Genomic DNA, 12,938 nt, shown 5'->3' with positions numbered 1-12,938 from the left:
CGCCGGGTCGGGGCGTACCCGGGCTTCTCGGTTCGGCCTTGCTTGAAGCTGGCCGTCCCGCCACCGCCACCGCGGTTTTGCCCTTTTGTCTGCGTGTTTGTTTGTTCGTCCGTTCGTTCGTACTTTGGTCCGTTCGATTGTTTGTCCGTGCCCCCACGCGCCCTCTCGGTTTTATTATTTTCCGTTTGTTTGTTTGTTTGTTTTTCTCGTGGGTTCTTCTTTACTTTCCCCTTTTTTAGATTTTGAAAAAGCCGCCCCGCCCCCCCCGCCTCCTCGGCTCTGCAGGAAGAGCGTGGGCGCGTGCGCGGGCCCCGCCCACCAAGGTCCGTTCGGGCCGGATATCCGGACTGCGGGCAGGCCGCGTGGCGAGGGATGGCGAAAGAGCGGCGGGAAGACGGCAGCGGCGAGAGGTGGGCCGGCAGGAGGCGGCCGCGTCCCCCGCGGGGTTCGCGCCTAGCCTCTCTCCCAGCCGGCAGATGAGGTGGAACGGTACGTGGGATTTTCTGCGTGAGGAGGAGGTGGTGGCGGTGGTGGCGGTGGGGTTGGGGGGTGGCGAGGCGTTTTGGCGGGCTCCGGTCGCCGAGTCGAGCCGCCATTGGGCCGAGCCGTCAGAAGCACCCCGGCGGAAAAAGGAAAGAAAAGAAAAAAACCAAACGGGCCAATCGGGTCCAAACAAATAACTGAGTGAGTGACCGACCAAAACAAAAAAACAAAAACAAAAACAAAAACAAACAAACAAATAAAAAAACACGGTCGCGGGCCAGTCGGGCGAGATGCGTCCGGGAGAGGGCGGGTTGTGGGTGAGGGCCGGGGTGGGGGCAGGCGGAGGCAGGCCGCCGTCGGGTACGGGTCGGGTTCCCGCTCATGCGGTGTGGACTGGGGGGGGGGAAGGTGGAAGACGGACGCGGGGCCGGGAAGATCAGGCGCCGGCCGGCAGCCAGGTCTACCCGCATACCCGCAACCCCGTCGCGGACCCCCCCATCCCTCCCCGGCCACGCAAGCGACCCCCTTCTTCGTGACAGAGGCCGTGCCAGGCCTACTCACGCGCGGGTGACGAGGAGAAAGAGAAGAGAAGGGAAGGGAAGGGAAGGGAAGGGAAGGGAAGGGAAGGGAAGGGAAGGGAAGGGAAGGGAAGGGAAGGGAAGGGAAGGGAAGGGAAGGGAAGGGAAGGGAAGGGAAGGGAAGGGAAGGGAAGGGAAGGGAAGGGAAGGGAAGGGAAGGGAAGGGAAGGCAGAAGTCAAAGAAAAGTAGAAGGGAAGAAGGTGTGAAAAAGTACAGATAGATCGTAAAATGTCGCGGTAAAATAAAATAATAAAATAAAATAAAATAAAAGTAATAAAAAGATGGGAAAGCGGAAGAGCGATATTAATAATTGCATGAATAACTAAATAAATAATAAGGAAATATGGGGAAAAGAAAATTTTAAAAAAAAAAGAAAAAAAAATATTTAAAAAGGGGAAAAAAGGGGAAAAAAAGAAAAAATGAGGAAAAAAGGAGAAAAAAAGGAAAAAAAATTTAAAAGAAACAAAAATATTTAAAAAAAAACAAAAAACAAAAAAAACCCACCACAATAATGGAGGAAGCAAGCGTGCCCGAGGGAGGACGAACGGCGGAGACGGTCGTGCGCGAGGACGCCCGAGCTCGAATGCCGGACCCCAGGTCTACCCTACCTATTTAAATAAATTTAAATAACACCACAAGGAAGGGGAGGGGAGGGGAGGGGAGGGGAGGGGAGGGGAGGGGAGGGCAGGGGAGGATGCGGGTGGGCGCGAGGGAGGGTCAACGGCGGAAGCGGTCGGGTCGGGTCGGGTCGGGTCGGGGGGCGGCTGGCCGTTCGTCGTACCCTTACCACTTGACACAGCTGCGTGACGCGCGGCTACGGCCGACACGTCTACCCGCGGCACGGACGGGAAACGGCACCGGCCGACAGGTCAACCCCGCTACGGCCGACACGCCTACCCGCGGCACGGACGGGAAACTGCATCCGCCGATCGAGCGGGTGGATGGTCGCCCAGGTCTACCCCGCGCCGCCACGAAGCGGAAAGGTGGATGGATGGATGGATGGATGGATGGATGGATGGATGGATGGGGAAAAACCGGGCGAAAGGGGGCCTGGCACGCGCCCGCGCGCGACCAGCCGCACACCCCCTTTCCACGCGCCGGCGCCGGCGCACGGAACCCCCCGAACGGAGGACGGAAGCAACGCAGCGAGCGCCGGGTCTCCCAGCGGGTGCTGGGAGGTTGCACCAGGTAAAAGACCAAGAGGTACCAATTGTCACCAGAGTGGTTCACAGACGGCAGTACCGCACCAATAGGGACTCATTGCTCCCCATTCACAAGCTAATTCGCCAATTAGAGAATCAGGGAGTGATTAGCAAAACTCACTCGCCTTTTAACAGCCCCATATGGCCAGTGTGTAAAACCAGCGGGGAATGGAGGCTGACGGTGGATTACCGTGGCCTGAATGAAGTCACACCTCCATTAAGTGCTGCTGTACCAGACATGCTAGAACTCCAGTATGAACTGGAGTCAAAAGAAGCTAGGTGGTATGCCACCATTGACATTGCTAATGCCTTCTTTTCCATCCCATTGGCTGCAAAATGTAGGCCACAGTTTGCTTTTACCTGGAGAGGTATTCAGTACACCTGGAACCGTTTACCTCAGGGGTGGAAGCACAGCCCAACAATTTGCCATGGATTGATCCAAGCTGTTTTGGAACAGGGTGATGCTCCTGAGCACTTGCAGTATATTGATGATATTGTAGTGTGGGGCCATACAGCAGCAGAGGTTTTCAAGAAAGGGAAACAGATAATCCAAATTCTTTTGAAAGCTGGTTTTGCCATTAAGCGCAGCAAGGTGAAGGGGCCTGCCCAGGAAATCCAGTTCTTAGGTATAAAATGGCAAGATGGACGTCGTCACATCCCAGCAGATGTGATTGACAAAATCACTGCTATGTCTCCGCCCACCGACAAGACAGAGACCCAATCTTTTCTGGGAGTAGTGGGCTTTTGGAGAATGCATGTCCCAAACTACAGCCACATAGTGAGCCCCCTCTATCAGGTAACACAGAAGAAGAATAATTTCTCATGGGGTCCTGAGCAGCAGCAGGCTTTTGAGCAGAGAAAACAAGAAATAGCCCGTGCCGTGGCCTTGGGGCCAGTACGGACGGGGCAGGATGTGAGGATCCGAGGCCGACCCCTAGGATTTTGGAGTCAAGCATATAAAGGGTCTGCGCTACACTCCGACTAAGAAGGAGATCTTAGCCGTGTATGAGGGGGTTCGGGCTGCTTCTGAAGTAGTTGGGACAGAGGTTCAGCTTCTTCTAGCACCTCGCTTGCCAGTAATAAATTGGATGTTTAAAGGACAGGTTCCCTCCACCCATCATGCTACTGATGCCACTTGGAGTAAGTGGATTTCATTAATTACTCAACGAGCTGGAATGGGAAAACTCAGCCGTCCTGGAATTCTAGAAGTGATCATGGACTGGCCTGAGAGTAAAAAAATTGAAACACCACCTACAGAAGAGGTATCACGTGCTAAAGAGGCACCACCATACAATGAGCTACCAGAAAACGAAAAGTAATTTGCCCTATTCACAGACGGATCATGTCGTATTGTAGGGAAGCATCGCAGATGGAAAGCTGCTGTATGGAGCCCCACACGACAAGTTGCAGAGGCCACTGAAGGTAAAGGAGAATCAAGTCAATTTGCAGAGGTAAAGGCTGTTCAGCTGGCTTTAGATGTGGCTGAACGGGAGAGGTGGCCAATGCTTCATCTTTATACTGATTCATGGATGGTGGCAAATGCCTTATGGGGGTGGCTGCAACAGTGGAACCATCCTCTGCTACCAAATCTGTCACGGTTTGAACGAAAAATCCACCTGCGTCCGTGACAAGGGCCGTGGGCCCCTGAAGGGCCCTCAGCCGAAAAGAAAAAGTTAATTAAGAAAAGAAAACAGCGGCAACGATGTAAGGAGGCACACTTATTTACTAAATACTATATCGAAATACAGGATAACACAATAGAATACAATATAATTGAAAATTGAGCTAATGAATCAAGCAAAATAGGAGAGAGAATGAGTCCCGTAACCGAGGCCTACTGTGAATCTGGGCGAACGGCTGAAGGCTCCCACACACTGCCCTGAACGCCAGAACTCGAAAGACGTCTGTCTGTTCTGCGACAGAGTTAATATAGAGTCCAGGTCCCGTGACCCATCGTGTTGCTCTCTGGGAGATGTAGTCTTCTTCTGTAAGTTGCAGATTCAGTAAAATTATCCATGCTTTATATGATGTTATGATGTGGAATACTGATAGCAAAATTACAACATTATTAAACCATGACAATCTGACCCACAGCAGCTCCTGACCCATAGACCTGATTCACATGCGCCCCACAGCAGCTCCTGCCCAATAGATCGGAACGACATATGGCCCACAGCATCTCCTGCCCCATAGATCATTCCCACATCAGCCCCACAGCAGATCCTGCCCCATAGATCTGACCCACATATGTCGCACAGCAGCTCCTGCCCCATAGATCTGACCCACATCTGTCGCACAGCAGCTCCTGCCCCATAGATCTAACCCACATCAGCCCCACAGTAGCTCCTGCCCCATAGATCTGACCCCCATCAGCCCCACAACAGCTCCTGCCCCATAGATCTGACCCACATCAGCCCCACAGCAGCTCCTGCCCCATAGATCTGACACACATCATATGTAAAGCAGCTGCTGCCCAATAGATATGACCCAGAGCAGCTTCAGCCCCAAGGAAATGACCCACATCAACCCCACAGCAACTCCTGCCCCATAGACCTGACCCACATATGCCCCACAGCAGCTCCTGCCCCATAGATCTGACCCACATCTGTCGCACAGCAGCTCCTGCCCCATACGTCTGACCCACATCAGCCCCACTGCAGCTCCTGCCCTATAGATCTGACCAACATCAGCCCCACATCAGCTCCTCTTTCATAGATCTGACACACATCAGCCCCACAGCCGCTCCTGCTTTATAGATCTTACCCAAATCTGCCCCACTGCTGCTCCTGCCCCATTGATCAGACCAACAGCAGCTCTTCCCCATAGATCTGACCAACATGTTCCCCACAGCAGCTCCTGCCCCATAGATCTGACCCACAGCATCTCCTGCCCCATAGATCTGACCCACATCAGCCCCACAGCAGCTCCTGCCCCATAGATCTGACCCACATCTGCACCACAGCAGCTCCTGCCCCATAGATCTGACCCAAATCTGCCCCACAGCAGCTCCTGCCTCATAGATCTGACCCACGTCAGCCCCACAGCAGCTCCTGCCTTATAGATATGACCCCCATCAGCCCCACAGCAGCTTCTACCCCATAGATCTGACCCACATGTGCTCCACTGCAGCTCCAGTCCCGTAGATCTGACCCACAGCAGCCCATGCCCCATAGATCTGACCCTCATCAGCCACACAGCAGCTCCTGACCCATACATCTGATTCAAATCTGCCCCACACTATCTCCTGCCCCATAGATCTAACTCACATGTGCTCCACAGCAGCACCTGCCCATAGATCTGACCCACAGCAGCTCCTGCCCTATAGATCTGATTCAAATCTGCCCCACAGCAGCTCCTGCTCCATAGATCTGACCCACATGTGCCCCAGAGCAGCTCTGCCCCATTGATTTGACCCACATCAGCCCCACAGGAGATCCTGCCCCATAGATCTGACCCACATCAGCCCCACTGCAGCTCCTGCCCTATAGATCTGACCAATATCAGCCCCACATCAGCTCCTGCCCCATACATCTGACCCTCATCAGCCCCATAGCATCTCCCGCTCCATAGATCTTAACCGTATCAGACCAACAGCAGCTCCTGCCCCATAGATCTGACCCACATCTGCACCACAGCAGCTCTTGCCCCATAGAACTGACCCACATCTGCCCCACAGCAGCTCCTGACCCATAGATCTGACCCACATCAACCACACAGAAGCTCCTGCCCCATAGATCTGACCCACATCTGCCCCACAGCAGATTTTACCCCTCAGATCTGACCCACATCAGCCCCCAGGAGATCCTGCCCCATAGATCTGACCCACATCTGCCCCACACCATCTCCTGCCCCATAGATCTAACTCACATGTGCCCCACAGCAGCTCCTGCTCCATAGATCTGACCCACAGCAGCTCCTGCCCTATAGATCTGATTCAAATCTGCCCCACAGCAGCTCCTGCTCCATAGATCTGACCCACATGTGCCCCAGAGCAGCTCTGCCCCATTGATTTGACCCACATCAGCCCCACTGCAGCTCCTGCCCTATAGATCTGACCCACATCAGCCCCACTGCAGCTCCTGCCCTATAGATCTGACCCACATCAGCCCCACATCAGCTCCTGCCCCATACATCTGACCCAAATCTGCCCCACACCATCTCCTGCCCCATAGATCTAACTCACATGTGCCCCACAGCAGCTCCTGCTCCATAGATCTGACCCAGAGCAGCTCCTGCCCTATAGATCTGATTCAAATCTGCCCCGCAGCAGCTCTTGCCCCATAGATCTGACCCACATCTGACCCACAGCAGCTCCTGCCCCATTTATCTGACCCACATCAGCCCCACAGCATCTCCTGCCCCATAGAACTGACCCACAGCAGCCACAGCAGCTCCTGACCTATAGATCTGACCCACATCTGACCCACAGCAGCTCCTGCCCCATAGATCTGACCCACATCTGCCGCACAGCAGCCCCTGCCCCATAGATCTGACCCACATCTGCCCCACAGCAGCTCCTGCCCAATAGAACTGACCCACATCTGCCCCACAGCAGCTCCTGACCCATAGATCTGACCCACATCAACCCCACAGAAGCTCCTGCCCCATAGATCTGAACCACATCTGCCCCACAGCAGATTTTACCCCACAGATCTGACCCACATCAGCCCCCAGGAGATCCTGCCCCATAGATCTGACCCACATCTGCCCCACACCAACTCCTGCCCCCTAGATCTAACTCACATGTGCCCCACAGCAGCTCCTGCTCCATAGATCTGACCCACAGCAGCTCCTGCCCTATAGATCTGAACCACATCTCCCCCACAGCAGATTTTACGCCACAGATCTGACCCACATCAGCCCCCAGGAGATCCTGCCCCATAGATCTGACCCACATCTGCCCCACACCATCTCCTGCCCCATAGATCTAACTCACATGTGCCCCACAGCAGCTCCTGCTCCACAGATCTGACCCACAGCAGCTCCTGCCCTATAGATCTGATTCAAATCTGCCCCACAGCAGCTCCTGCTCCATAGATCTGACCCACATGTGCCCCAGAGCAGCTCTGCCCCATTGATTTGACCCACATCAGCCCCACAGCATCTCCTGCCCCATAGAACTGACCCACAGCAGCCACAGCAGCTCCTGACCTATAGATCTGACCCACATCTGACCCACAGCAGCTCCTGCCCCATAGATCTGACCCACATCTGCCCCACAGCAGCCCCTGCCCCATAGATCTGACCCACATCTGCCCCACAGCAGCTCCTGCCCCATAGAACTGACCCACATCTGCCCCACAGCAGCTCCTGACCCATAGATCTGACCCACATCAAACCCACAGAAGCTCCTGCCCCATAGATCTGAACCACATCTGCCCCACAGCAGATTTTACGCCACAGATCTGACCCACATCATCCCCCAGGAGATCCTGCCCCATAGATCTGACCCACATCTGCCCCACACCATCTCCTGCCCCATAGATCTAACTCACATGTGCCCCACAGCAGCTCCTGCTCCATAGATCTGACCCACAGCAGCTCCTGCCCTATAGATCTGATTCAAATCTGCCCCACAGCAGCTCCTGCTCCATAGATCTGACCCACATGTGCCCCAGAGCAGCTCTGCCCCATTGATTTGACCCACATCTGCCCCACAGCAGCTCCTGCCCCATAGAACTGACCCACATCTGCCCCACAGAAGCTCCTGATCCATAGATCTGACCCACATCAACCACACAGAAGCTCCTGCCCCATAGATCTGAACCACATCTGCCCCACAGCAGATTTTACGCCACAGATCTGACCCACATCAGCCCCCAGGAGATCTTGCCCCATAGATCTGAACCACATCTGCCCCACACCATCTCCTGCCCCCTAGATCTAACTCACATGTGCCCCACAGCAGCTCCTGCTCCATAGATCTGACCAACAGCAGCTCCTGCCCTATAGATCTGAACCACATCTGCCCCACAAGCAGATTTTACCCCACAGATCTGACCCACATCAGCCCCCAGGAGATCCTGCCTCATAGATCTGACCCACATCTGCCCCACACCATCTCCTGCCCCTTAGATCTAACTCACATGTGCCCCACAGCAGCACCTGCTCCATAGATCTGACCCACAGCAGCTCCTGCCCTATAGATCTGACCCACATCTGTCGCACAGCAGCTCCTGCCCCATAGATCTAACCCACATCAGCCCCACAGTAGCTCCTGCCCCATAGATCTGACCCACATCAGCCCCACAGTAGCTCCTGCCCCATAGATCTGACCCCCATCAGCCCCACAACAGCTCCTGCCCCATAGATCTAACCCACAGCAGCCCCACAGCAGCTCCTGCCCCATAGATCTGACGTACATCATCTCCACTGCTGCTCCTACCCCATAGATCTTACCCAAATCTGCCCCACAGCAGATCCTGCCAAATAGATCTTAACCACAGCAGCTCCTGCCCCATAGATCTGACCCACATCAGCACCACAGCTGCTCCTACACCATAGATCTGACCCACATCTGCCACACAGCAGCTCCTGCCCCATAGATCTGACCCACATCTGCACCACAGCAGCTCCTCCCCATAGATCTAACACACATCAGCCTCACAGCAGCTCCTGCCCCATAGATAAGCCCTACATCTGCCCCACAGCAGCTCCTGCACCATAGATCTGACCCACATCTGCAACACAGCAGCTCCTGCTCCATAAATATGACCAACATCAGGCCCACATCTGTTCCTGCCCCATAGATCTGACCCACAGCAGCTCTTGCCCCATAGATCTGACCCACATTTGCCACACAGCAGCTCCTGCCCCATAGATCTGACCCACATGTGCCCCACAGCAGCTCCAAACTCATAGATCTGACCCACATCAGTCCAACAGCAGATTTTGCACCATAGATATGTCCCTCATCTGCCCCACAGCAACTCTTGCCCCATAGATCTGACCTACATCATCCCCTCTGCAGCTTCTGCCCTATAGGTCTGACCCACATGTGCCCCACAGTAGCTCCTGCCCCATAGATCTGACCACCATAAGCCCCACAACAGTTCCTGCCCCATAGATCTAACCCACATCAGCCCCACAGCAGCTCCTGCCACATAGATCTGACACACATCATATGTAAAGCAGCTGCTGCCCAATAGATATGACCCACAGCACCTTCAGCCCCATAGATCTGACCCACATCAGCCCCACAGCAACTCCTGCCCCATAGATCTGACCCACATCTGCCCCAAAGCATCTCCTGCCCCATAGATCTTTCCCACATGAGCCCCACAGCAGATCCTGCCCCATAGATCTGACCCACATCAGCCCCACAGCAGCTCCTGCCCCATAGATCTGACCCACATGTTCCCAAGAGCAGCTCTTCCCCATTGATTTGACCCACATCAGCCCCACAGTAGCTCCTGCCCCATAGATCTGACCCCCATCAGCCCCACAACAGCTCCTGCCCCATAGATCTAACCCACATCAGCCCCACAGTAGCTCCTGCCCCATAGATCTGACCCCCATCAGCCCCACTGCAGCTCCGGCCCCATAGATCAGACACTCATCATATGTAAAGCAGCTGCTGCCCAATAGATATGACCCACAGCAGCTTCAGCCCCAAGGATCTGACCCACATCAGCCCCACAGCAGCTCCTGCCCCATAGATCTGACCCACATCTGTCGCACAGCAGCTCCTGCCCTATAGATCTGACCCACATCAGCCCCACAGCAGCTCCTGCCCCATAGATCTGACCCACATGTTCCCAAGAGCAGCTCTGCCCCATTGATTTGACCCACATCAGCCCCACAGTAGCTCCTGCCCCATAGATCTGACCCCCATCAGCCCCACTGCAGCTCCGGCCCCATAGATCTGACACACATCATATGTAAAGCAGCTGCTGCCCAATAGATATGACCCACAACAGCTCCTGCCCCATAGATCTAACCCACAGCAGCCCCACAGCAGCTCCTGCCTCATAGATCTGACGTACATCATCTCCACAGCAGCTCCTGCCCTATAGATCTGACCCACATCAGCCCCACAGCAGCTCCTACACCATAGATCTGACCCACATCTGCCACATAGCAGCTCCTGCCCCATAGCTCTGACCCACATCTGCACCACAGCAGCTCCTCCCCATAGATCTAACACCCATCAGCCTCACAGCAGCTCCTGCCCCATAGATAAGCCCTACATCTGCACCACAGCAGCTCCTGCACCATAGATCTGACCCACATCTGCAACACAGCAGCTCCTGCTCCATAAATCTGACCAACATCAGGCTCACATCTGTTCCTGCCCCATAGATCTGACCCACAGCAGCTCCTGCCCCATAGATCTGACACAAATCAGCCCCACAGCAGTTCCTGCCAAATAGATCTTAACCACAGCAGCTCCTGCCCCATAGATCTGACCCACATCTGCAACACAGCAGCTCCTGCTCCATAAATCTGACCAACATCAGGCTCACATCTGTTCCTGCCCCATAGATCTGACCCACAGCAGCTCCTGCCCCATAGATCTGACACAAATCAGCCCCACAGCAGATCCTGCCAAATAGATCTTAACCACAGCAGCTCCTGCCCCATAGATCTGACCCACATATGTCGCACAGCAGCACCTGCCCCATAGATCTGACCCACATCTGTCGCACAGCAGCTCCTGCCCCATAGATGAGACCAACATCAGCCCCACAGTAGCTCCTGCCCCATAGATCTGACCCCCATCAGCCCCAGAGTAGCTCCTGCCCCATAGATCTGACCCCCATCAGCCCCACAACAGCTCCTGCCCCATAGATCTTTCCCACATCAGCCCCACAGCAGCTCCCACACCATAGATCTGACCCACATCTGCCACACACCATCTCATACCCCATAGATCTTACCCACTTCTGCCCCCACAGCAGCTCCTGCCCCATAGATCTAACTCACATGTGCCCCACAGCAGCTCCTGCCCCATAGATCTGACACACATCATATTTAAAGAAGCTGCTGCCCAATAGATATGACCCACAGCAGCTTCAGCCCCAAGGATCTGACCCACATCAGCCCCACAGCAACTCCTGCCCCATAGATCTGACCGACATACGGCCCACAGCATCTCCTGCCCCATAGATCTTTCCCACATCAGCCCCACAGCAGATCCTGCCCCATAGATCTGACCCACATATGTCGCACAGCAGCACCTGCCCCATAGATCTGACCCACATCGGTCGCACAGCAGCTCCTGCCCCATAGCTCAGACCAACATCAGCCCCACAGTAGCTCCTGCCCCATAGATCTGACCCACATCTGTCGCACAGCAGCTCCTGCCCCATAGATCTGACCCACATCTGTCGCACAGCAGCTCCTACCCTATAGATCTGACCCACATTAGCCCCACAGCAGATCCTGCCCCATAGATCTGTCCCACATGTTCCCAAGAGCAGCTCTGCCCCATTGATTTGACCCACATCAGCCCCACAGTAGCTCCTGCCCCATAGATCTGACCCCCATCAGCCCCACTGCAGCTCCGGCCCCATAGATCTGACACACATCATATGTATAGCAGCTGCTGCCCAATAGTTATGACCCACAACAGCTCCTGCCCCATAGATCTAACCCACAGCAGCCCCACAGCAGCTCCTGCCTCATAGATCTGACGTACATCATCTCCACTGCAGCTCCTGCCCCATAGATCTGACACATTTCAGCCCCACAGCAGCTCCTACACCATAGATCTGACCCACATCTGCCCCACAGCAACTCCTGCCCCATAGATCTGACCTACATCATCCCCTCTGCAGCTTCTGCCCCATAGGTCTGACCCACATGTGCCCCACAGTAGCTCCTGCCCCATAGATCTGACCCCCATCAGCCCCACAACAGCTCCTGCCCCATAGATCTGACCCACATGTGCCCCACAGTAGATCCTGCCCCATCGATCTGAACCCCATCAGCCCCACAGTAGCTCCTGCCCCATAGATCTGACCCCCATCAGACCCACAACAGCTCCTGCCCCAGAGATCTAACCCACATCAGCCCCACAGTAGCTCCTGCCCCATAGATCTGACCCACAGCAGCCCCACTGCAGCTCCGGCCCCATAGATCTGACACACATCATATGTAAAGCAGCTGCTGCCCAATAGATATGACCCACAACAGCTCCTGCCCCATAGATCTAACCCACAGCAGCCCCACAGCAGCTCCTGCCCCATAGATCTGACACACATCATATTTAAAGCAGCTGCTGCCCAATAGATATGACCCACAGCAGCTTCAGCCCCAAGGATCTGACCCACGTCAGCCCCACAGCAGCTCCTGCCCCATAGATCTGACCCACATATGCCCCACAGCAGCTCCTGCCCCATAGATCAGACACTCATCATATGTAAAGCAGCTGCTGCCCAATAGATATGACCCACAGCAGCTTCAGCCCCAAGGATCTGACCCACATCAGCCCCACAGCAGCTCCTGCCCCATAGATCTGACCCACATCTGTCGCACAGCAGCTCCTGCCCTATAGATCTGACCCACATCAGCCCCACAGCAGCTCCTGCCCCATAGATCTGACCCACATGTTCCCAAGAGCAGCTCTGCCCCATTGATTTGACCCACATCAGCCCCACAGTAGCTCCTGCCCCATAGATCTGACCCCAATCAGCCCCACTGCAGCTCCGGCCCCATAGATCTGACACACAT

This window comes from Coturnix japonica, chromosome 21 (assembly GCF_054131305.1).
Source record: "Coturnix japonica strain WE chromosome 21, WE-NBRP24, whole genome shotgun sequence".
Lineage (NCBI taxonomy): Eukaryota > Metazoa > Chordata > Aves > Galliformes > Phasianidae > Coturnix > Coturnix japonica.
The sequence above is the reverse complement of the archived record's forward strand: the minus strand, read 5'-3'. Positions refer to the sequence as shown.